The sequence below is a fragment of the Grampus griseus genome (genome assembly GCF_964374135.1).
Source record: "Grampus griseus genome assembly, chromosome: 4".
Lineage (NCBI taxonomy): Eukaryota > Metazoa > Chordata > Mammalia > Artiodactyla > Delphinidae > Grampus > Grampus griseus.
The window spans coordinates 117,097,718-117,122,157 of record NC_138997.1 but is presented as its reverse complement, the minus strand read 5'-3'; the positions used below and the strand labels follow the sequence as shown (position 1 = coordinate 117,122,157).

At 37.7% G+C, this 24,440-nt stretch overlaps 1 pseudogene across 1 annotated transcript; it reads left to right on the top strand.

The window, feature by feature from the left end:
* Positions 1–3,697: 3,697 nt before the first annotated feature.
* LOC309822007 (ubiquitin-conjugating enzyme E2 N-like) lies at positions 3,698–4,228 on the top strand (annotated as a pseudogene). Its single transcript has one exon. The product of its transcript is annotated as a ubiquitin-conjugating enzyme E2 N-like (transcript).
* Positions 4,229–24,440: the final 20,212 nt, after the last annotated feature.

The following is a 24,440-nucleotide window of genomic DNA, read 5'->3' as shown; positions in this document are numbered from 1 at the left end:
CAATTTAAAAGGCTTCCCAGGGCTTTTATACTTTATACTGAGTTTTAAAGTCTTCTAGTGATAAAGAATAACAATGGAAAATATAACAATTAGGGGTTGACTGTAAAATGACAGACTGCTCTAACAATAAAACCAAATCTACCTTAATAAACCACACACAAATCACTTCCTCAGGAGAGCAATAGCGACTGTTTTGCTCTAGAGATCATCTTAAAGCCTAGCTAACCATGTGTCAGGTTCATCATTCTCTGAGGTCACAAAGGACCACAGCCAGATTAGCTAGAACTGCATCTGCCAGAAGCAAGACATTAAGAATGTCAGGGTGGCAACTGGCTCTCCTCTCTTAAATGAATGGTTAAAATCGCTTTCTGTTATCATCTTTGATTAGGTTTGAATATTTTTTGCTTTAGTTCTTGTGTAGGTTCCACCTGTTTTACTGTGATAATTTTAGGAGGAAATGAGCCTTCTCTAGGTTTTAATTTCTCATTTTTAGAAAATAAATGGGTTATACGAAATATTTTGAGACTTTCCATCTTTGAAACTCTCCTCTAAGATTCTCTAATTTGGGAATTAGCAATTTTACTTGTATATTAAACTATGAGTTTGAGAAGAAAGCAGCTTACTATTTTACATTATTTTTACATGAATGGCTAACCGTAAAATACCCTCTGGCAGTTGGTTCTTCTAAGTGCTTCAATGTTCCTTTTTGAACTTTGTTTAGAATACTTATGGGTAAACATTGCTAGGTACTGTGCAGTAGAGGTTTTACAATCAGCCTACCTAGAAGGCTCCAAATTTTGGTCCACTACTTACCAGTCAATTGACCTTGAGTGTATTGCCCAGTTTTGCTTAGCCTCAGTTTCTTCATCTTTAAAATGGCAATAACAATAGTATATCATAGTACTGATGAGAAGAATCAATAAGACGAGGCACATAGAATGTTTTGGATAATGCCTGGCACATGGGAATTGTTCAATAAGTGCACTTACATGTTTTCATATTTCTTTTCTCTACTAGGTTGTAACTAGACAGAGAACATTGGTAGCTACCTGTTGGTGTGTCACCCTAGACACCCACTCTAGAAACCTGGCAGTTAGCTTTACACCCAGTCTATACCTGTTGATCTCACCTCCTTAATATTTCTTGAATTCTTCTTCCCATCCCTGACTACCAATGCGCCCACTGAAGAAATCCCCATCTATCCCCTGGATGATAATGCATCCTTACATGTCTCCCTGACTAGATAGCTGCCAAAGTGACTTTTCTATAATATAAACATGGCCATCATTTCCTCTCTTGATCAAAACTCCACTGCCTAAAGGACAACGTAGCTTGGCTTTTAAGGATCTCAAAAAATATGGTGCCTGATCAGCTCTTTGCATACCAGGCTTTAGGAAAAAAATCATAGAATGATCTCACGGAGAGCATCAGGGAAGGTTTAATCAATAAGGTAGAAAGAGAATCAGAACAGTACAGTGTTCTGTAACAAACATCAATAGTATTTCTCCTTCCTCAAAAAGGTAGGAATACTGCTCTATAAATTGAGTAATAAAACAGCTAAAGAAACCAAAGCAGGAAAGGCTCACACCTGGGTATTTTTCTATTCTGACAAGAGAGAGGAAAATGTCTATCTACCACAAAATTAATAAACTTTTGAAAGACAAAAGAAATCAGTGCTGATAACTCTATGAGGTTTAAGCTTAATTTTAGAAAAAAAAAATCATAATTCATCTGGGTCCAGCCTATGCCTCGGACAGGCTGTAACCACTAAATCATTAGTAACATAGTGCTTCACTTGACCTTATTTTCCCAGACACCACTGCCACTACTGACCATCAGAATCCAATATGCTGAGAGAATAATGTCATAAAAAACCCTCAGCAACTCTGCCTTCCGGAAGTGCTGCTTCTGCCAGTGACGTCACAGCTTGTCAGCTCAATATGCCACCGGCATATAGGTTCACTTCAAGTGGTGCTAATAAATAGCACCAGGCCATCCAGTTGCAGTCCACTTTGAGATCACATTACAAAGCTACATGAAGTCCTGGGCAAGGCAGGAGGACTGATACTATTTTACTGTCTCTTTAGCATCATTATGTACTTGAAAAGGAAAAGAAATCATAAGAAAAATAGGAACATAATCATCTAACAACTAACTGTAGTTTACAAACTTCTTTCTTACATGCTTTACAGGAGGTAGATAAAGCCAATATGATTACAATTTTAAAGATAACTAAACTGGAGTTCAATTGAGTTTCCCCAGGTCACTCAATAAGATGTGGCCCTCACGTCTTCTGTCTTCATATTTTCTGTAGGTATCGCATGAGCAGAATCAGATAGACCGGGCCTCGGTGGTGTCTGCTTCTTATGCAGGCGTATTCAATATATGGGAGTAGGGCCCCTCTTGAGGGGCTTGGGCTTGGACTATTGTTCTCTGTAATAGCATGGATGGCCAGCTGCTGGCTTTGATTCAGTAGCCAGTTGTAAAAAGTGAACAACACTTGCATAGAAGCAAAGTAGAAAGCAGCCCTCCTTGGGGACAGCTTGAACTCAATAAATAGCTCCATTAGTTTAAGGCGGGAGATATGCACAGGGATACAGATAGAACTCACAAAGGCACTGTTTCTTTCTACCTTTACTAATTGCATCTAACTTCTTTCAGTGGTTACTGGTTAATAGGACTGGGCAGATGGTCCTTAGAATTGAAGGGACATTAAAGGTTCATTTCTCCCATATGCCTGTTCTTAAACAGAACCACCCTTAACACCATATCAGATTTTTTTGTTATATTTCTTTAAACTATATAAAGTCACATAAGCTATTGAAGCTACCTAACTATTGAAGCTACCTAACTATAAAAGTCACATAAGCTCATTGAAAAGATTTTGAATTATACAGAAAATTATCAAGAAAAAATTAAAATCACCTACAATTCAATACTCTAGATATGGCCGTTATTACATTTTGATGTGTTTCCATTCAATTTTTTACATGTATGTTTCTATCGTTTTCAGAATTAACTTTCTTATATCCTCCTTTTTTTCTTAACATTATATGAGCGAAGCTTGATTATATGATGAGAATCTTCCTATTAAATATTCTTGAAAATTATTAATTTAAATGGCTGCACTTTTCTCTCATATGGATACACCAAAATATGTTTACCCTTGTTTCTACGGTTCAACAGTCAAGCTTACTTTGCTATTGATAAAGAATGCTGCAATGATCATCCATTTACAGAAATGGTTGTTCAAGTTTCTGATTATTTTCTTAGACAACTCTAGAGAGGGAATTACTAGCTGAAGGAGCATTAAGGTTTTATGACTTTTAATACAACTTTGTTTTTACTACAACTATGACTTCTTTTGTTTTCAAGAAAGCACCAGCAATATATGAGGGACGTTTTACATTCATCAGCTTTAAATATTATGTTCTATATTTGTTTGAGTTTGCTAATCCAAGAGTTTGTGAGTATTCCTGAAATGTATTTTCTTTTTAAAGACATTCAGAGAATGAGATTTGACACCCTCCCTTGACAAAACCCTGCATGACTGACTGAAGATAAACTGGCTTTGAATATAACAAAGTCTAAAATGTTACAGACACTTGTTGTTGTTGTTTGATGCAGAATAAAATTAGGAACAAGAGAGAAAGTGGGCCGGAAACCAGACCAGAGGCCGAACTCGGGATCCGACAAGATGGCCGGGCTGCCCCCAGGATTATCAAGGAAACCCAGTGTTTGCTGGTAGAACCAGTTTCCGGCATTAAAGCAGAACCAGATGAGAGCAACGCCCGTTATTTTCATGTGGTCATTGCTGGCCCTCAGGTATTCCCCCTTTGAGGGAGGGACTTTTAAACTTGAACTATTCCTTCCAGAAGAATACCCAATGGCAGCCCCTAAAGTATGTTTCATGACCAAAATTTATCATCCTAATGTAGACAAGTTGGGAAGAATATGTTTAGATATTTTGAAGGATAAGTGGTCCCCAGTACTGCAGATCCACGCAGTCCTGCTATCGATCCAGGCTTTGTTAACTGCTCCCAACCCAGATGACCCATCAGCAAATGATGTAGCGGAGCAGTGGAAGACCAACGAAGCCCAAGCCATAGAAACAGCTAGAGCATGGACTAGGCTATATGCCACGAATAATATTTAAATCTATCCAATCATCAAGTGTACATCACTTCCCCTGTTCTGCCAAGGCTTCTTCCTTTTTTGTTTGCATTTAATGGACACAGTCTCAGAAACATTACAGAATAAAAGCCCAGACATCTTCAGTCCTCTGGTGAGTAAATGCACAGTAGCAAATCTATGTCTTGTCCTGATTCACTGTTGTAAAGCATGAGCAGAGGCTAGAAATATCATCTGGGTTGTTGTGAAATGTTTAAAAGCAGTGGCCCTTCTCTGCTTTTATTAATCTCCCTCATCATGGTTTAAGTATAAAGCACTATGAATGAAGGTAGTTGTCAGGGTTAGCTGCAGGGGTGTGGGTGTTTTTCTTTTTTTATTATTATTTTTTTTTAGTGGTGGGGGGGAAGGTAGTTTTCATTTTATGGGCTCCTTACCCCCTTTTTATGGTGATCTGATTGCATTGGTTAAAAGCAGCTAACCAGTTCTTTAGAATATGCTCTCTAGCCAAGTCTAACTTTATTTAGACACTGTAGATGGACAAGCTTGATTGTTTGAACCAAAATGGGAACATTACGCAAACATCACGGCCCTCACTAATAACGTTGTGACTTTGCTGTCAAGTGTAGAATCCTCCCTTCAATTAAAAGCTTGTGACCACTTTGTATGGCTTGTCTGGAAACTTCTGTAAAACTTATATTTTAATAAAAAAATTTTTGTTATTCTACTTTGCCTCTGTACAGTTTATTTTACTGTGTTTATTTCATTTTTCCCAATGTGACCATCGTATTTAAAAATTAAAACTGATGAAACATTCTATTTTGGTCTTCACCGTCTGACAAATTGAATGGTGAGAGAGAGATTTTGCCAGTTTCTTTTCACTGATGCAAATTTGCGTTAAGATACATCACTGAATGGAGTATTTATAAGCTGGCCCTGAGCACGCCTAAAGCATCAGTATGTGACATTTTTTACCTCCTAGAAATTTGAAATGTGTTTGTATTGTCTGATTAGTTAGACGATCATAGAGTCACAGCACAGCCACACTTGTGACTGGCTTTGTGTGGGACTTTCACCTGTGCCACATTTGTGTCTGCCATTTGCGTTATGACCTTGCTCTTATTTCTTGTCTCAAAACTTCATGTGTGACCACCGGTGTGGATTATTAGGAAACACCAATCTGATAATCACTTGGGGTTTGCTGAGGCATTTATGAGTCTTTCTTACAGACCTGCTGAGCAAATCTCAAGCAGCCAGCTTGCATAAGTATCATCAGAAAGGTTTCTCCCTTAGAAGGCATCATATCCTCAGTTAATGATTCTTACTGTCATCCCTCTAATATTAGCTACGGGAGCTCCTTTTATTCTTTAATTTGATAATCAGCTCTTTTTTCTGCATTGACAGAGTTCCTCCCCCACAAAACTGTTCTTTCCCACCCTTCCATATCTAATTCCTGACTCTTGTTGTTTTTAAGACATAAATGCAGTCAGTCATAAGTATGTAAATGTTAACCTGTGGGTTGGAACCTTTGTCTCTTGCAGTTTAAGGTAATGGACATTGTAGCCCATCTGAGTTTTCCCCACTCTTATTCTCGTAACTTCTGGAGTTTCTTCAGAATGTGGTGTATTTTATTGTGCTCCTATGTAAGATGAAGCATTACCTATTAAAATTACATTTTCAACATAAAAAAGAGATGAAGTGATACAGAACATGAAGGTAATTTAATCATATTTTGATCATACTATATCTCAAATAAAAGGTTTCTTTGTGTCTTAAGTAACGTAAATCAAGTACATTGTTCTCCCTTACTGTCAAAAAGGTATTTCAAATTTGTCAACCTGAGTTTTTTATCTCTTGTATCTTCTTCTGTATTACAAAAGCTCTTAGCTCCATTTTACATGGGAATGCAATAAAGTCATTGACTAGTCACAGTTGTAAAAAGTCACTGATAAATTAAGGAGGAGAAATGATACAAACTCCCCACTTTCTAAGATAAAACCTGACATTGACCCATGCAGCAGATTTTCAACAGGACAACTGTTATCTAATATTTCTCAGCCCACTGAATGACCTCACAACGGATAGGAACATCCGTTCCTATTTTCTTATATTCTTTTTTCTTCTTCCCTCCTTTCCATCTACAATGGTAAGTAGGTATGGAAAAAAACAAAACAAAACAACAACAAAAAATTTCTAGCCCAGTAAAGTCAGATACTAATTATAAATTTCTTACAAAAAATGTACTGAACTATTTCCTGCAAAAATGCAACATGATCAATAATCAACTATAATGGATTGTACATTTCAATGCTTAGAATATGAAATTCTACAGTGAATTAAAAAATCATTTTCTAATATCATCTCCTTCAGAAAGCTTGCATGATTAAGTGGATTAATCTACAGTTTACTAAGCTTAGGTAATAGCCTGACAATTAGGTTTTAGCTAATACTGATACTGGAAGAAAGTTATCACTTCCTAAGAATATAATGCCTACAGCAATGTTTTTTTCAAAATGTAGTATTCTTAGAACCAATAAAAGAATCTCCTGGAATATTTGTTTCAATGCAGATTCCTGAGCCATTTCCAAGTTACTGAATCAGAATCTCAGTAGGGTTTGGGATATCTTTTTTGAACGACATCCTCAGATATTCTTTTGCACACTAAAGTTTGAGAAAAGCAGATGATTTCTACATCTAAAGCAAAATAGCTCTTGTTGCCAAATATCAACCTAAGGATATTTAACCAGATCACCAAATCCAGTGCTATTTTGAGAAAAGGAAAGTCTTAATAATTATTTGTGAATATACAGCCTTTTCTTGAATCGGAGGCTCTGTTGGAAAAGAGCCATTCATAAAATATTCTGCCATTTAGCAAAACCTCTCTGAACCACTATTTATAGTTATGTGTTAACTTCAGATTAAAGAGGTAAATAATGCTTAAGCATCTATGCTAGACCCTCTCCCCATGTACATCAGGTCTATTCTGGCATCCAGGTTTCCATGGATGAAGTTTCACAGGCCCCTGTCTTTCTTTCCCATCTGCCATATGCCACCAAACCCACATGCAGTAGGATGGCAGTGGCACAGTATAGTGGATTATAATGGGGTTTCAGAGGTGATTTTGAGGACATCCATTTGAAAAGCAAACGCAATATTATCAAGGTCTAAAGTGAAAAGATCTTCATTCAGGACATGAGGATTGGAACTCAAGAGGAATACCTCTGAAAGTCACATGAATTTAATGCATTAATCATGCTTAAGGAAATTATCATATGGGAAAATAAGGTGTGATAGATATTTTTTAAATCTGATAAAAAGACACAATTATTGCCTGTCAATATTATATATTGTTCTCATTCACAGTCAAGTATAATTTAATTTATTGAAACATGTGCTTACTTCTCTACTGTCCTCAGTTGATTATAGCTGTATAGTTGTAATAGTAATTTAGATACAAAAGTAGTATTTCTCAGACTTTAGTGTATATACAAAACTCTTTCTAAAATGTATATTTTGATTCTTAGGTCTGGGGTGGGCCCCAAGATCCTATATTTCTAACAAACTACAGATAATATGAATGCTGGTGATCTGAGGACCACACGCTTTGAATAGCAAGGTGCATTTTTACAACCATTTTTAATTGAAGTATAGTTAATTTACACTGTTGTCTAAAGTACATTTTTAAATCTATACCTACTGCACCATACATAAGGCACTTTCAATCTTGTGGTCTTAGGAGTAATGTTTAGAGCATGAGAAAAAAAGGTTGTTGAAATATCCCACCATTTCATAAATGTACTTGGGCTCTTACTAGCTAACCCAAAATTACAAATCCATGGTACTTTTCATAATAGCAATCAACCCCATACTACTTTTCTCAAAATATGCATTAGCTACTCAGTGTTCACAGAGCTGGCCCCATTCTATCTCATCCTTGACTTTGACTCTCTTCCTGGACACCCAACTCTGCCAGTCAAAATTTTACACATTTCAAGTCCATTGAAATATTACCTCTTCATGAAATTTTTCCTGATGGCCTCAATAGAATGTAATTTCCCCTTCTTCCAAATTCTCATACTTATCAAATAGACAAATCATATAAACACTGTCCTTTGAACATTGACTTGGACTTGGCCATCTACCTTTTCACTTCCTTTAGACCAGTTGTTTTTTCTCAAATCCAGTGGCACATCATGCATATGAGGAGACATATGACAGAAACTGAGGCCACAAGCCTCACCTAAGACTCATTAAAGCACAGTTTCTGGGGAGTGAGACCCAGGCATCAGAATTGTTTTAAATTTCTGGGATTCATGGCACCACAGCTGAGAAACACCATCTTAGATGGTAGGCTCTCCAAAGGGCTGCACTAGGTCTTAGGCATAAGCATTTATAATAGTATACTCAATTCAACTCAATAAATACTTACTAAGGGCCTTGAACACTTAACAGTAGGCACTTAATAAATACACATCAAATTGAACATTTAAATTTGTCATATTTGCACACTGGGAAGAAAAGGAAAGCGCGTTAATCAAACATTTTAATTCTTCACAACACATTCTTAGGTGATAGACTATCAAAACAGACCAAATCCTTTGTATAAAAAAATTTTGAAATTGCTGATCTATTCCTCAACTACTCTGCCATCACATGTTCACTCTGTAGATTAAGATTTTCCATAAGACTGCGTCCAATTTACTCTTCTTTTTTCAGAAAAGCACTTTTCTCCTCTCATAAGTTGAATAGGTATTACAAATCATTAATGGAATTTGCAGCAGCAACCATACTGGAAATAATCAGCTGACATCCAAGGTAGGGCACACTTTTTGCTGCTGTCAAACAAAATTAATCACACATTTCCAGCATGCTGAGTAGAGGCGGCCTGGGCTCCATCAGATGCGGTATTTCTACAGCCTGGCAGCCGTCGGTGACCAGCAGGAGAGCCAAGCTGTTTTCAGAAAACACCGCAATGGGTTTCTGTATCTTCTCTTCTTTTCTTTCTTCTTTTCAATTCCTAAAGGAGAATCTCCTGGCAATGTACCCAGGAGATTCCAATGCCATGGAAACAAGGAAGTGGAGTGTTTGAAAAGCTGGCTGTAGGAAAGAATGCCATTCTCCTTGCTTTGTTCTACCTCTGCGTTATAGCCTTTTGCAGAGGACTCGGGGAATTATTTAAATAATTCAGGCTGAGTCCTAGTTTCACCTGAGTTATACAGATGATCCAGGTACACTAGGTTGCCCTGGCCATATTACCCAGATATACCTATTCTAGTATTCTTCAGTATTATTTAGTAGAGATCTAAGTTGTATATGCTCAATCAACAATGGGTTAACTTACTCATTATTTAAAAATAGGGCTCCCCTGGTGGCGCAGTGGTTGGGGGTCCGCCTGCCGATGCAGGGGACACGGGTCCGTGCCCCGGTCCGGGAAGATCCCACATGCCACGGAGCGGCTGGGCCCGTGAGCCATGGCCGCTGAGCCTGCGTGTCCAGAGCCTGTGCTCCGCAACGGGAGAGGCCACAACAGTAAGAGGCCCGCGCATCGCAAAAAAAATAAATAAATAAACTGCCAGGTATTGTGCAAAACTCCAAGAATCGACACAGTGGAGAAAATAGGCAGGTCTATGAACAGTACATTTCAATTGTCATAAATTGTATAACAGAGTTTGAATAGGGACACTCTAATATTTTTAATTACAGCACCCAATAAACAATAAACACATACTTTGGGAACTAGAAAGGAAGGACAGCAAAAAAATTTTTCTTGAAGTAACTGTTTTTTTAAGAAAAAAGAACAATCAAAGTCATCATGGTAATTTCTTACACTTACATTTTGGTTGAGCATTGACTAAGGCATTGTTATTGCCTAAGCAACCTCCCTATACAACTCTCTGAGGTGATCTCACACCCCATCCCCCGCAATACCTCTAAGAAAATAATCTTCTAATTTTGAGAATACCTCATGCTTACTTTATTTGAACATCACAAAGGCCAGTCTAGCAAGAAGACTGACACTTGAACACCTGGATAGACTGGCACTTTGAACTCTGCAGCATTCATAATACAGTTTTCCGGTACTTCCCTGGTGGTCCAGTGGTTACGAATTCATCTTGCAATGCAGGGGGTGCTAGTTTGATCCCTAGTCGGGGAACTAAGATCCCACATGCTGCGGGCAACTAAGCCCATGTGCTGCAACTACTGAGCCCGCACGCCACAGCTAGAGAGAACAATGTGCACCGCGATGAAGACCCCAGGTGCCGCAACTAAGACCCGATGCAGCCAATAAATAAATAAATAGTTTTTTTAAAAAAAACACACAGTTTTCCCCCAGAAATTCAACAGTCTATGTTGCTTGAGTTTGCTTGTCATATGCTCCATACAACTGAATCTCTGATTCATTCCTGCCTGCTAGAGATGCCCTAGACAGAGGATCTGGTTTGAGCACATAAGGACTGTTACAGAAGCTGTGTCTTATTGGCCTTCTTTCCCATACTAAGTAACCCTTAGGTTATCATGAAGCCAGAGCCCCCTCCTACTTATATCAATAGGACGATGGTAAAAAGTGTTGGTAAAAGTGGGGGGTTAGTTGGTAAATGCCTCCTCAAGGTACCTGCCTTTCTGTCTGATCTCTTTGGCTGTACAGTGCTGATTTTATTAAAAAGAGGGGAGGGGTAAGATGTACTGCTATCTAAGCCTAGATCAGATTATAAAGCTATTATGGCAACAAAAAGGAAGCAGTTAATCCTACCAGGGGTGCGGGTAGTGAGTAGGGAAGAGTAAATATGTTAGTGGATCAAGGAAAGAGGAAGCCTGGTTAAGGAGAAGGTGGATTTAAGTTTGGAAGGTTTTCTGGCAGCCAAGGTAGGCTACAGTCCAGGTAAGGTACAAGATATGATGAAATATATGGAGATGTCCACAAAGTCCTGCCTGATCCCTTGGTCTGAGTAGTGAACTGTACTATGCATCTCTAGAGCACTCTTTAAAAATATGTAGCATGGCCTTCATCGCAGTGAACTGTAAATGCTGTTTATTATCTAGCCTACCACCCTGTCAGCTGACTGACGTTGGAAATCATGCTGTTGTATATGCCAGACCCTGTCTCTAATCTGAGTGAAAAGACATCAGGCCTAAGCTTCTGTCAGCTCCTATTTCACTTAGGCTTTGTTTTTAAATAAATGTGAGGCAATTAAGACATGTACAATATACATGAGAAGCAGTCATTATTTTAGGACTATGGGATGGTTGCCATCTCAGTTTAAAGTGGACTCAATCTTATTCTTAGGGCTTTCTCCTGTCTATTATTTCTTTCTAAAAAAAACCTAACTAGACATTCTTGGCTCATCACTTCTCTGGGGTGTGATAGTGTCCTTTGTCCATCACCATTACTGTCAACAAAACTGGATGTTATGATAGGTACCAAGGGTTTACTAAGCAAGTAAATATAAGCATTTCAAATGTCCCAAGGGCTTATTGTCTTATACAGAAAAAGACCAAGGCAGAATGGAAGGTTAATGACATATGCCATAAATTAATTAGTATCTAAGGGTTTTCAAAAGACTCAGTGCATTCAATGGCAGCAGCGAGTAAAGTCGGGAAAGTTACACAAGGGAATGAGGGCACTGGATCTCTATTCAAGGAAATGTAGTACAGTCTCACTGAGTAGGAATGGTTGCTGCAGAAGAAAATAAAGAGTGTTTAATTGGTTGATTTCGAAATTGTAGTGATAGACTTACAGGGCAAATATATTCTGTCTTTCAGACAAATGCAGTGCTTTCCTGATATCCCCAAACCAAGCAATTCAAGTAACTGCATTTTTGTTGGAATTCAAACTCAGAGCCACTAAGTTTAGTTGGAATCAGATGAAAAAATTCAAACAGTGGCAATGCCATTTGTACTGATTAGTCCCAGAGGAAAAGATGCCAAGTACTCATGTGCTTAGAGAATCAGCACTACACTTCTAATTAGAACTCACAATTTCATGAACTCTAGTGATGCCGAGACTTTTAAAATGACAAAGTGACAATGCTTGCATGCTAGGAATAGAGCTCAGTAGAGGACAAAGGAAAGCAGATCAGCTTTGTCTAGCAGAAGGGAAAGCATTCCACGACAAGAGAAATGAATAATAATACATTTTAATTTGGAGAATATAAAATGTCTCTCTGAGCAGAAAGGCTTGGAGAGGAGAATTTATGTTCCAAACCTCTGCAGTGTCCACCCAGGATGAAGAACAAAATATAGACAAGTGGTGTAAAGACTGACATGTGGGCTGACCCTCGACACAAGAGGGTCATACGAAGCCACAATATTGACCAGAACATCCAACCGGGCTTGGGATAAGATGGGTTAGATTATTCCCGTCAAGTGTCAATACAGAGGGAGATAATACCACTTCACAGCACAGTGTAAAGCTGTAAAGGCTCGGCACCTAGAAAACAAGATGAAAGGGAGGAGGAGGTTACCAGAGTCAAACAGAAGACAGAACTCTGGCAGTAGCACTACAGGTAGGATACTCATGCATCCTTGAGGGAGGCCAGAGAAGGAGGAATGAATAGGGACTGTGGTAAAGGTAGAAGTGATGAGTTCCAGGAACACACTGGATATTCAGTTTGAGAAAGAACAATGAGCCGCATGCAGTCCCCAAGGTTAAAGAGAAACATTACCCTTTAATGGAAAAGTTTAGCATAAACAATGATGCAATAAAGAGATGAGCAGTTCTTTCTTGTCCTATTTAGTTTCATTCGGTAGCAAAATACTCAGTTTGAGATATCATATAGAGTGTCAAAGGCCAGATGCATTGTCTGACTTTTAAAAGACTGATTGCAATAGGGAAGTCTCACGAACGTATGTGGATCTTCTTTGATTGCGTTATCCCTTCTCTTACTAAGTACACCTTCTCCTCTCCCAGCCTTCCTGAGGCGTGAGGCTGTTGCTAATCGTTCGTTCACTGTAGCCCGTGCTGGAGACCTGGATGACAGCCTGCTCTAATTTGGCTCATTTGATGGCTTGTGCCAATAAATTCTAAAATTCGGCTCTCCAGGTGGCAAGGCTGTTTTATAACAAATTGCTGGCTAATTAGGGCATAAATGTTCTTTTCTTCATTTCTCCCTGACCTTGCTGATTACACGCCCAGCGTCCTCCCTCCTTCCTTGTTCTACAGTAACCCCTGCAATCTGTTCACATCACCTATTCCTTCTAGGACTTTGATCTTCATTTCCAACTTTCTTAATCTGTTGAATCTGATATCACTTACTTGATTTTATATATTTTCAGTGTTTCCCTAAATCTAGAGTTGCACTTTATTATTTATTTATTATAAAATTGCCTACATTTTGGGACGCTTAGCCATGTCATTATTCTCTTGGTAACAAATATACAATCATATGAGTCATTTCTGATCATTCTCTTGATCCTCATTTGATAACAAACTCTAATCTGAAATCTGGGAAATACATACAGGTGCTTCTCTAGGCACTTTTCTAATCCATTACTAAAATAGTATATTTTTATTTGCTTTTCATCATATGTTATCAAGTTAAAATTTTTCAGAGTTTTTAGGGGATGCCTATTTGTATGACATTCACAATACAGCAACTGGTAGAAGCAAACAAGGGTAACACAAGTTTAAAGGACTTCCAGGGACCTCTAGTTTGCAAATTATTTTAAAATAACAAAGTAAATATTCTTATAATAATTTCCATCACCACTTACATGTGACACATCCAGTATATACATAACTAATTGCCTCAATTTTGTGTATCTTTACAATTCTTTCATTGTGTAAGAGAAATTCACAATGAAGGCAGGAAAAGCTTAAAGATTTTTTATCAGCTAGTCATAGGCAATTATTAGCAGATTTGTTTTGTTGCAAAGACGTGGCTATAAAGTTCAGATCTTTCCAATACTCTGGAGAAAACTGAAGAAAAAAATAAAATATCACAGAAAGAGATGATTTATTTTGGGTTTTTTTTTGGGAATAGTTGCCCAAATCATCTCTTTAACTTGTGATCTTTAATGATCTCTTTAATTTAGGAATAACTGCCCAAATGATATACTTAATGCCCCAACTGTACAGACTCATAACAGTATGCTTAGAAAATCAACTAGCATTACTCAATGGCCCCAAAGACACAATGATTGTGTGACCAATGGACAGGAGAACAAGCTTGGTCCACCTAACCAGGGAGAAACATGTGACCAGTTAACTTATTTTCACTGTGGCCATGCAGCCTGGGTGAAAATCCAGGCAACTTTAGACTCATGGTTTGGGTTATCATATGCAAAGTGCAGCCCCAGAGGAATACTTGTTAGCATCTAAGCCTGGCATTCTTATGTGGGGAAATCATACCTGGAGGCAAAGATGAGCATGTTCTCTTTCCCAGCTCTCCTAGGAGCTCTTCTATCTCCTTTTGTTGTCTCTACCCTAACAATTTCTTTCTTGTAACTACAGGTGTCACTCCAAGACTGTCCTCCATCTATGAGTGATTTCATTACTTCTCATGATTTCAACCTCACCACACTGATGGTTCTTAAAATTATAGCTGTCCTGATCTTTCCCCCAAGTATCACACATCAAATGTCTGTTGGACTGTTGGAAGCCATCCTGGAGTCCCTGCGCCGTGACAAAGTCATGATGCAATCAAAGGCAGGACTGCGAAGCAGCACTGTGCCAGGACGGTGGACTACATCTCTACTGATTTGTTTGGCTGTGTTAAGCTTATATATGGAAACGGCACAAGGGGGATTTGCGCCCAGGGTTAGGAAAACGAGAAAAACTACTACCCCCCCCCACTATTATTATCACAAAATGGAAAGTACCTATTTTGGCCCCAGGAAACTGGGAACGCAATACACAATCTGGAAATATAGGGATGTTCCTATGGAAAACGCCCCCAACTGAACAACAGTGGCCCCTACGAAGGGGTTGTTGATGATTTTGCTTTCATATGGGTCCACTATAAAGAAAGGTAAATACTCTGGCAACAATTGGCGGATGATAAACAGGAGCGTAGGAGGTATTGTAAGTCCTACTAGTGCAGTCAGGTACACAGGAACTGTAGGATATATTGTAAATATTTTCAAGGCACTATTCAAAAAACTTGCCCATGCAGAAAGAACACGAAGCTTGCACTTGTGTAATAAAGACTTACATAATAGCTTGGCTTAACTACTAGAAAATAACCTGCAACTAATGAGAACTTGGGGAAGTATCTTGTTAGTACATCTAGAAACTGGGGACATTTTCAGAAAACTGATAAAAATATTTTGAGGTTAGAATATGTTGAGATTTTTTCATTTTGTACATGATGATGAAACCTGCCTAAATATAAATACCTGCTCTGAAAAATAAATTTGAGCTTGATGTGCTGACATCTACAAAGGGTGTCAGGTCTTATTTCCTTGGCCGACGCCATCCATCCCTCAGGTTTCCCTGGACTCGTTGGAGCTGGAGTCCGACATTGGACTTTTCTCTCTGCATGTTTCACAGGCACCATGAGCCCTACAGGTGAAAATCGGAACCCAGCCCCTTTCCCTCTGAACCTGCTCTTCTGCTATTAGCTCTGTCAGTTGCTAGTACCAACAGCCACCGAATCACCAGAATTGGACACCTAGGAGTCACTTTTCACTTACTCTTCCCCCACTTCACCTCACCACTAAGTCCACTCAGTGGCTTAATCAGACTCATTTACCTTTATCTGTCCCTTCCTCTCCACAGCTACCACCACTACATCTTAGTTTATTCCAAGATCACATCTCCCAAGTTTTATAACTCCCTAAATAAATTCTGTCTCTCGACTTTCCCATTCTCTGCAGTCTCCACAGTGATGGAAATAATAAATCTGGTCATGTCACCCCACTGCTTAAAGCCTTTTAAAGTCTCCTCTTTAGCTATACAACATACAGTCCAAGCTTACTACCATGAGGCACAATAGCTTTACTTCTGCCTCATGTATCATATGCTCTAATTGCTTTTCATTTTATAATCTAGCAGCAGAAAACCTACATGATGCTCACTATTGCCAAGGCTTATTCTATGCACTTTACATATATTAACTCACGTAATTCTCACAGAAACTCTATTAGGCAGGTTCCGTAATTATCTCAGTTTTTACAGATGAGGAAACCGAGACTCCGAGAAGCTAAATCATTTGTCCAAGCTTACACACCTCGCACACGTCAGAGCCGCCATCCCATTCCAGACTCCAACCTCAGCCCCAATATGCCCTTCTTTCCAGGCTGTGCTGGCCTGTTTTCACTTCCCCATGACATGAGTCATGCTCTAACTTCTGTCAGAAATGCTTCTGTTGCACCTGTACCTGGATCACTCCTACTTATCCTTTAAAGCTCAGCTCAGTCATCAGAACTTGCAGGAGTTCTTGTCCGGCCTTTTCTGTGCTCTTGTACTAGACTATGCACATTTCCATCATGTCAGTTATCATGTAATAAAATAATCATATATTAAATGAGGGAGACATATTCCTGGGCCTCAAGGAATTAGTTTTCTATATTTTGTATTTTGCACCACACAATGTCCTACCATTAAGAAGCATTCAATAAATGTGTGTTGAGTGAAGAATTAATAATACATGGATGAATAAAGAATACCCCCACTAGTAACCAAGAACCTTTCTTAATAAGAGTACCACAACAGAACTTTAAGCACTCACAGAATGGGTCCAGTAGCCCCTAGAGTCAGCTTACAAAAACTGTAAGAGGCCTAAGTGTGTGTGCGTGTGTGCGTGTGTGGTGTGTGTGTGTGTGTGTGTGTATGTGTGTGTGTGTGTGTTGGGGGGGAGGACAACGTGAATCAAGGTAGGAAGAGATTAAAACTTGAAGCTACACAGACTGTTCAGTAAAACCAAGCACCTTTATAAGATGGATATGTGTTAATGGTTCAACAAATCCATATACAGTTTCCTAATAATGCTTTGATTTTGGCTACCTTTTCAGTTTGTTTTAAAGTTCTAATTTTAAAAGGCCTTAAAGTATCATAAAATATATACCTGGACCCGGCGGACACCAGAGTCATGACTCCAGCAAAGCAGCCCCCCTTTTACACATCCCAGCTGAAAAACAGCCCTAGATTGGGAGCACTGGTATAACAAGTCCTCATGAAGCACTCGATTAGTAAATATCAAGAAATTAGCTTTTGCATAATAACCTTGCAAATGAAAATTGGCACATCACTTGGTGTTAGAAACATGGCCTGTCCTCACTGTCAAGCTGACCTGAGTCTCCTTCATAAGCAGATAAGGGGCCTTTGTAAAGCTGTACCTCCCTCAAAATCAACATTTAAATACTCTTCTCATTGCTAGGCTTTGACTGCTCTTTAAGATGACCTCTAAGCAATAGAAAGATCACTGTTCTAGGGGTCAGGAGACCTTAAGTCTAGGCCCACATCTGCCCTTAACGACTTACATGATTTTGGCCAACGTATTTGATTTCTCTGCATCTCGGTTTCCTCATATAAAATAAGACATTGGGATTTTGAAATTTTAAGCTAATTCCAGCTCTATTTTAAGCTACTTGGAGCCCTACAAGTTTATACTCTCGAAGAAACTAGTATGAATCACACAGTAAATTCACTTGTATGCATACACACATCAACACACACACACTCTCGAAAGAGAGAGAGAGAGAGAGAGAGAGAGATTGAGGGTTCGTAAATATATTGGTTTTGCAATAATAAAAATATTACCTTTATTATACACATAGGATAGGTGCTAAGGATATTTAAGAGGTATTACATTTGTTTAAATTTCAATTCTAAAATTGTTTATTTGTTAGAGGTTCTACAGATGCACAGAAAATGAATTGCAATTTATGACTCAGATCATAAATGAAAGACTGTTTACTTCCCAAAGAACCATACAAGGCCAGAGTGTTCACACTAGTCTGGATTTTCTAAAAACGGGGAAAATGAGGGGCTTCTGGCATGGGAAAAACAAAAGACGGCTGTGTGCCACACTGGAGTATAGAGCCCTCCTGGTTAATCCTGGCTGAATCCTGACTGGCATGCCTGCTGTTACGTATATACTCACTGAACAATTGGTACTGCATATGGGAAACACAACTAAAGCAGGCACAAAATCCTATCATCATGATAAGCCCCTAGGAGTATTGTTGAGGGAACTTAATCCACACAGAGAGATGGATGAGGTACGTGGAAGGGACCTTTTTTTTTTTTTTACTGTTAGACTCACAGCGAAATCCACTATACCATATCAAACTCTAAAGGGTTTCAAATTCATAAAGAATTAATGAGGCAAAATTTCTCAAAAATAAGTAATATACATCTTTAACACCAAAAAGCAAAACAGCTTAAACTGGACCACACTGCAAAAAGTTCCAAAAATGACTTTCAATGGAAGGAAAGCCATTTGTATTGTACATTATCTACTGAAAAAAAAAAACAAACTTTTTTTGTGTTTTTCAAAAAAAATCATATTTCAGTTTGTCTTAGGTCAACCACATGTCTTAGGTCAACCACAAAATAAAACGTTGTACTAAAATGAGCTGAGTAGTGAGCACTCCATAAATAAAGTGACATATGAGCCATCAAATGAAATACAGGAGCAGAAAAGTATTTTTCCCTTTGCAACCTAAACAAATTCTAATGTATTTAGTTGAAAATTAGCAAGAACTATCATAATGTCTACTCACAGTAGACTGGAGATTCCTTTTTCAGCCTTACTTTTATATTTGCTTTGAGTTTGGTTTCATAATTCTAAAGGTAGAAATATTTTATTATGAGACAAAATACCATTTTCCATAATTCAGTTCTTTGATTTCCAAATTTACATTAATTTTCAAGAATTTTTAAACTTAAAACATAAAAACAGCTATCTATAACTGCCAGCAACTGAAAATAATCTCTAATAAATATCATAGATGTAGATTACTATTTACCAGTTTATTTGGTCTTGAGAAAGTGGCCACAAAAAACAGAAAATGTTTTTTGATTGTGACTAAAAGGAGTTCTTTTTCCAATGGAAAATGACATATCTGCATCATTAAAGAAGTACAAACGTTGACTAGATACATGGTGAAAGCAAACTCAAGAACTACAACATATTTTCTAAAAAAGTAATACTGAAGTCCACTTTTCTCAGAATGTCTTATTTTAATACGACTGTTATCAAATATTATCTTATCTGCAATTTTGGCTACAGATATGATTTTACTAAATGATAACTGAATACTATCACTTAGAAAACATGGCAAATTTTGTGGTATCTTTTGCTATCATTTGGTAATATCCGAAGATTTGTTATACACACATATATATGTGAATACATGTTCATATGTATTCCACTGGATATATTTTTACCAAATCTCATATTCAACTTCAAAATGTTAGATTCAAGTAGAAATTACACTATAGAACGTGAATTTTGGTCAGCTATAACACAGACACTTATCATCTGTTACCTAAGTTAGGATAAGCACCTCATTTCCTCAAGGTCACTTTAGGGTCAACAGACATATTACTTTTCATTGTGGCAGGCCTAGGGAAAATAATCAAATTAGAACTGTAGAAAGAAGAAGCAAAATATCAATTCTATTTTTAAATATGTCAGTTATACAGCCTTGAAATTACTGGGTAAATAATAGGTGAATATGTACTTGACAACTGCCATTGAACAGAGGCAAGGGATCATTCTCATACCCCAGAATATTCAGTATATGGAAAAATGTAGTCAGCCATACCTGCCTAAGTATCAATCACCCCCATGAGGTACTTATTTGTATCAAAAACATTCTAGGAGTTCCATGTTGGATCACATATTCTCAGTTTACTGAATTATTCATAACTGTTCATTTCTTCAATTCATATAGTGTTAAATAATCTCTACTCAAAATAAGGTTCTTCTGGAGGTTTAAAAAAAACGTACTATGAAAGGTTGATATGCATTCATATAGAAATATACAAAGAGCTGTATAGTCAGGAGAGAATATAACAAGATCTAAACTCATTGATCACCTTGAAATGAATTTGAGAAACCATTCCAAAGAGTAAAAATTCCAAAATGCACACTAACATTACTTTCTTTATTACAAAGTATTAAGGCAAAATGTACATGATATTTGAATTATAGATTAGGCCATCTAGGGACTTCCCTGGTGGTGCAGTGGTTAAGAATCCGCCTGCCAATGCAGGGGGCATGGGTTCGATCCCTGGTCCAGGAAGATCCCACATACCGCAGAGCAACTAAGCCCATGCGCCACAACTACTGAGGCTGCATGCCACAACTACTGAAGCCCACGTGCCTAGAGCCCATGCTACACAGCAAAGAGAATCCATCACAGTGAGAAGCCCACACACTGCAATGAAGAGTAGCCCTCCCTCTCCACAACTAGAGAAAGCCCGTGTGTAGCAACGAAGGCCCAACGCAGCCCAAAAATAAATAAATAAATTTATTTTAAAAAATAAATAATAATAGATTAGGCCATCCCATGATAATCTCTACATGACCCTTGACTCCTGGGTTGAAACTTGAGACGGCCATCATAGATCCTGGCATACACAGATGAAAGTAGCCAAACCCACCCTAGGAAGGAAGCCTGTTTGAATATTTGGAAATTCAATTTATAGCTTCCAAATTAATAATCCTGCTGTAGACAAGAATCTAAAATCTATACATGGCATATCACTAGGTTTAGAATGAGGATAATTCATCATAGAAACTTTCTATAACAACAACAATAATGAAGACACTTCAAACATCCAGGCAACTATGAGTTAGAGTATGGTTATAACTTTTTTTTTTAATCAAAAGCTTCTAAGCCATTTACAATATATCATAGCTGAAACTCAGAATAATACAAATGTGCATGTATGTGTGTATATAATTTTTTCCTAAACTCTTTGACATTGTTATAGGCAGCCTACAAAAAGTATATCCTAATAACCTTTGGGAAAAGAAAAATTAATTGCTCTGCAAAGGAAAAAATACTTCCATTCAGCTAATTGTCTTCACATCTGGATAAATTATAAATAAAATGTTGTAAAAATATAATCATCCTTTAAAATTATTATCAGGAAGAAGCAATAAGGAAAGGAACTTCACTCTTTCATTGGACTCTGGCCAGTGACTCAGTAAATTGTCCATGAGTAGTTCTTTATCTGATCAAGGCATTCTGTCAAAGTAAGAGTAAGTTCCCAAACCACATACACTTGTTGCTGTTGCCTAAGAACTACCTTCACAAATCAGGCATGGAAGCCATTCCGGGTCAGGCCATCTGGAAGAATTTGCAGATGGAACAGACCTCCTATCCTCTCAAAAATGAAGGTTCCCACATGGGCCAGGAGAAAAATGCCTGATTGCCCCATGTAATAGCCCAATCACTCCTACTGATTCTTTAACAACTGGAAAGAGGTCCCTGCTGTGTAATGAGATTATGGAACACATGATAGATTAGTGACCTTTTGAATTAGGACAAGCAACATGAACTCACTAACAAATTCCCCCTTATATTGGAGAGGCTATGTTAAGGGTGTCAGCCATTTGACTAAAATAGCTGAAGCACAGATGCAAATACCAATGTATAAAGCTTCATTCTTCAGTGTTCCAGTACTAAGACTGAGAACTCACATCTGGCTAGGATATTGTGAAAGCATCTGATAATTTTAGTCAACAACTACATAAAAAACATTTTCCTATTTGGATTTATACTTGTGTTTTAAACTATATTTGAAAAAAATCAATCAAAGTAGCTTTTTAGATTCATTGACCAATCAGTGAAGGCATATTGGTACAATGGGTTTTGGACAATGGGTTTATTCTTTCATTCTTGATCCTATTTTAATTGTTTAAAACTTTGTTCTATTATCACAGCACAGGGTTTTGGAGACAGGCAGAATGGTAGGTTTGACCCGGGGTAAAACCTGGGAGAGCTACATGGATTCAATCAGGGAAATCTTTCAATCCCTTTAGACATCAATCTCCTCATCTTTAATGTGAGAATAATGTAGTACCCACTCATCGGATTATTGTGAAGAGAAAATCAGATAATCTATGTAGAACTCTTAGCACAATGGCTAGCACCTAATACTGTGATAAGCTCTCAATATTTTTAACTATTGCTTTTTATTTTTCTACTTATTCTTGTAAAATGTTGTTCCAATGAGGTGAACTATTTTTCCTAATGAATAATTTTTCTATAGTTAGATTGCTCATCTTATTGGATGAAACATAATTTATTCAAACAAGTTTGACTTCGGTAAACACCATAAAGCCATAGAGAACCTCCATTTTACTTTCATTATTTTACTATTCTTACTCCTCATTTGGATCTTCTAGACAAGATAGAATTCCTTATCATATTAAGGAGATAGTAATTAGGGAATAATCTTGACACATAAATACGTGTCAATAGAGCATCCATTTTTAAAAAGTGTGTGTTTGGGTAATGGATTTAAGTTTGCACACATCTAGCAGTATCCTCCTTCTCTGTCTCCCTTTGATCAGCTACTCTTTGAGGTTACACATGAAGTCCATGCCTTTGAGACTGAAGAGAATTGGTCTATATGGAATATAGTGGCTAGACTAGCACTATACCCTAAATAGCTGAGCAATTCAAACCAAAACCCAGTCACTATTCATCCTAAAACCCCAGTACATGGACTTATTCAGAGTCTCAGAGTAATGTGTTACTCACAAACATTTTATTAGTGCTATTCAAATGTGGTTTTCAAAACAGTCTAAATTTATGAAAACAAATGGGTAATTTACATTAAGGCTTTCCATAGTCACTACTATAAATTATAGGCTATGAGGAAAGTGTTACCAATTGCTGAATTCTCAAAGCACAAATACAAAATTCTCAAAGCCTTTTACACATATACTTTATTTTACTCCTGTCACTTGCTTCATTTTGTTCTGTATGTTGTCCTGGGAGAACCAAATCCCTTTGCTAGAACTAGGGGTAAACTCCACAATGTAAATTCTATTCTAATATCAGATGCACATGTTCAAAATGATCAAACGATTATAGTACCTTGAAACCCAAACCAAAATAACTGCTCTGCAGATAAACCTCAGATACAAATTTACTTTATCCTTCTGAATCACAAACTTTGATGCATGTCTTCAAAAACAGGTGGAAGAGAAGCTACTATGGGACATTTCCTCTATCTTTCTCCTCACCTGTGCTACCTAGGATAAAGCATTATCACCAGGATAGAGCAGTACCTTGACTTTCTACAGAGGATGAGAAGCTGACAATCATACTGAAAGGCATATTAGCTTTCTTCAGAAGAAATATCACAACCCTGAGTATGACAAATTTGCCTCCACCCTGTCACAGGCCCACATCCCCATTACATGCTGTATGACCCGGCAATGCACAGGTGTGTGGCATATAGCCACATCAAAGTACTGGAACAGACGAGTGCTTACACAAATACACCGTTATGATAACCCTCTCGTCTGCATGCTGAGGCAGAACAGAACTGATTCCTATAGGCTATTTATGAAGTCTCTCCGTTGGCCATTTAAACATAAGCTTTGGAACAACTTTTCTACACAGATGATGATACATGATAAATCATGCTAAGCCTCAGTTGCATAGACAATTATTAAATATACTACTACAGCTCATGACAACAATATACATATACCAAATCATATGTAGATCTCGTCTTTTGAATTTGACTGATTTAAGAGGACACTGAAAGGATTTACTGTGTCAGTTACACAGAAAATACTAGACAATTGTGTCAGGTGAAACACGGCTAACACAGATTTGATTGGATGTGTGAAAATTAGGTAGATATTCATACTCATTTTAATAAGCCAATAGCATGGATAGTGCTAATAATTCTAATGGTATCTCTGAACTACTGAATGAAAAGTGTCTGTATTTGTCCTAGTTTTTTTCCTTCCTGATTTTCATTTTTGAATATTGGTTTTTAGCTTTGCTGCCACCCCTCTGTGCAATGATTACAAGATAATGCTACAAAATAAGAGAGGAGGGCATCTTGCCACCACACTGTCTCAAATCAGGGCAAATATTGAGAACACCCAGGAAAAGGAATATTTAGGGATACACATTTTATGAAAAGAGAACTAAAATCCTGACACAGAAAATACCAAATTTCTCATACATAATTCTCATAATGTTTTGCTTCTTTAAAGTTTTCAATAATTTTTTAAAAGTTAGAACACCCTCACCTAAACTGGCTCAATTTGCCACATAGAGATACTTGTTGCTAAAGATCAGCATTATAGTAAATTATTACATTAAAATACTTATAAAAAGGTATCACTTTCTAGTACTTGGTGAAATGAATGGTCCACCTTTCATTT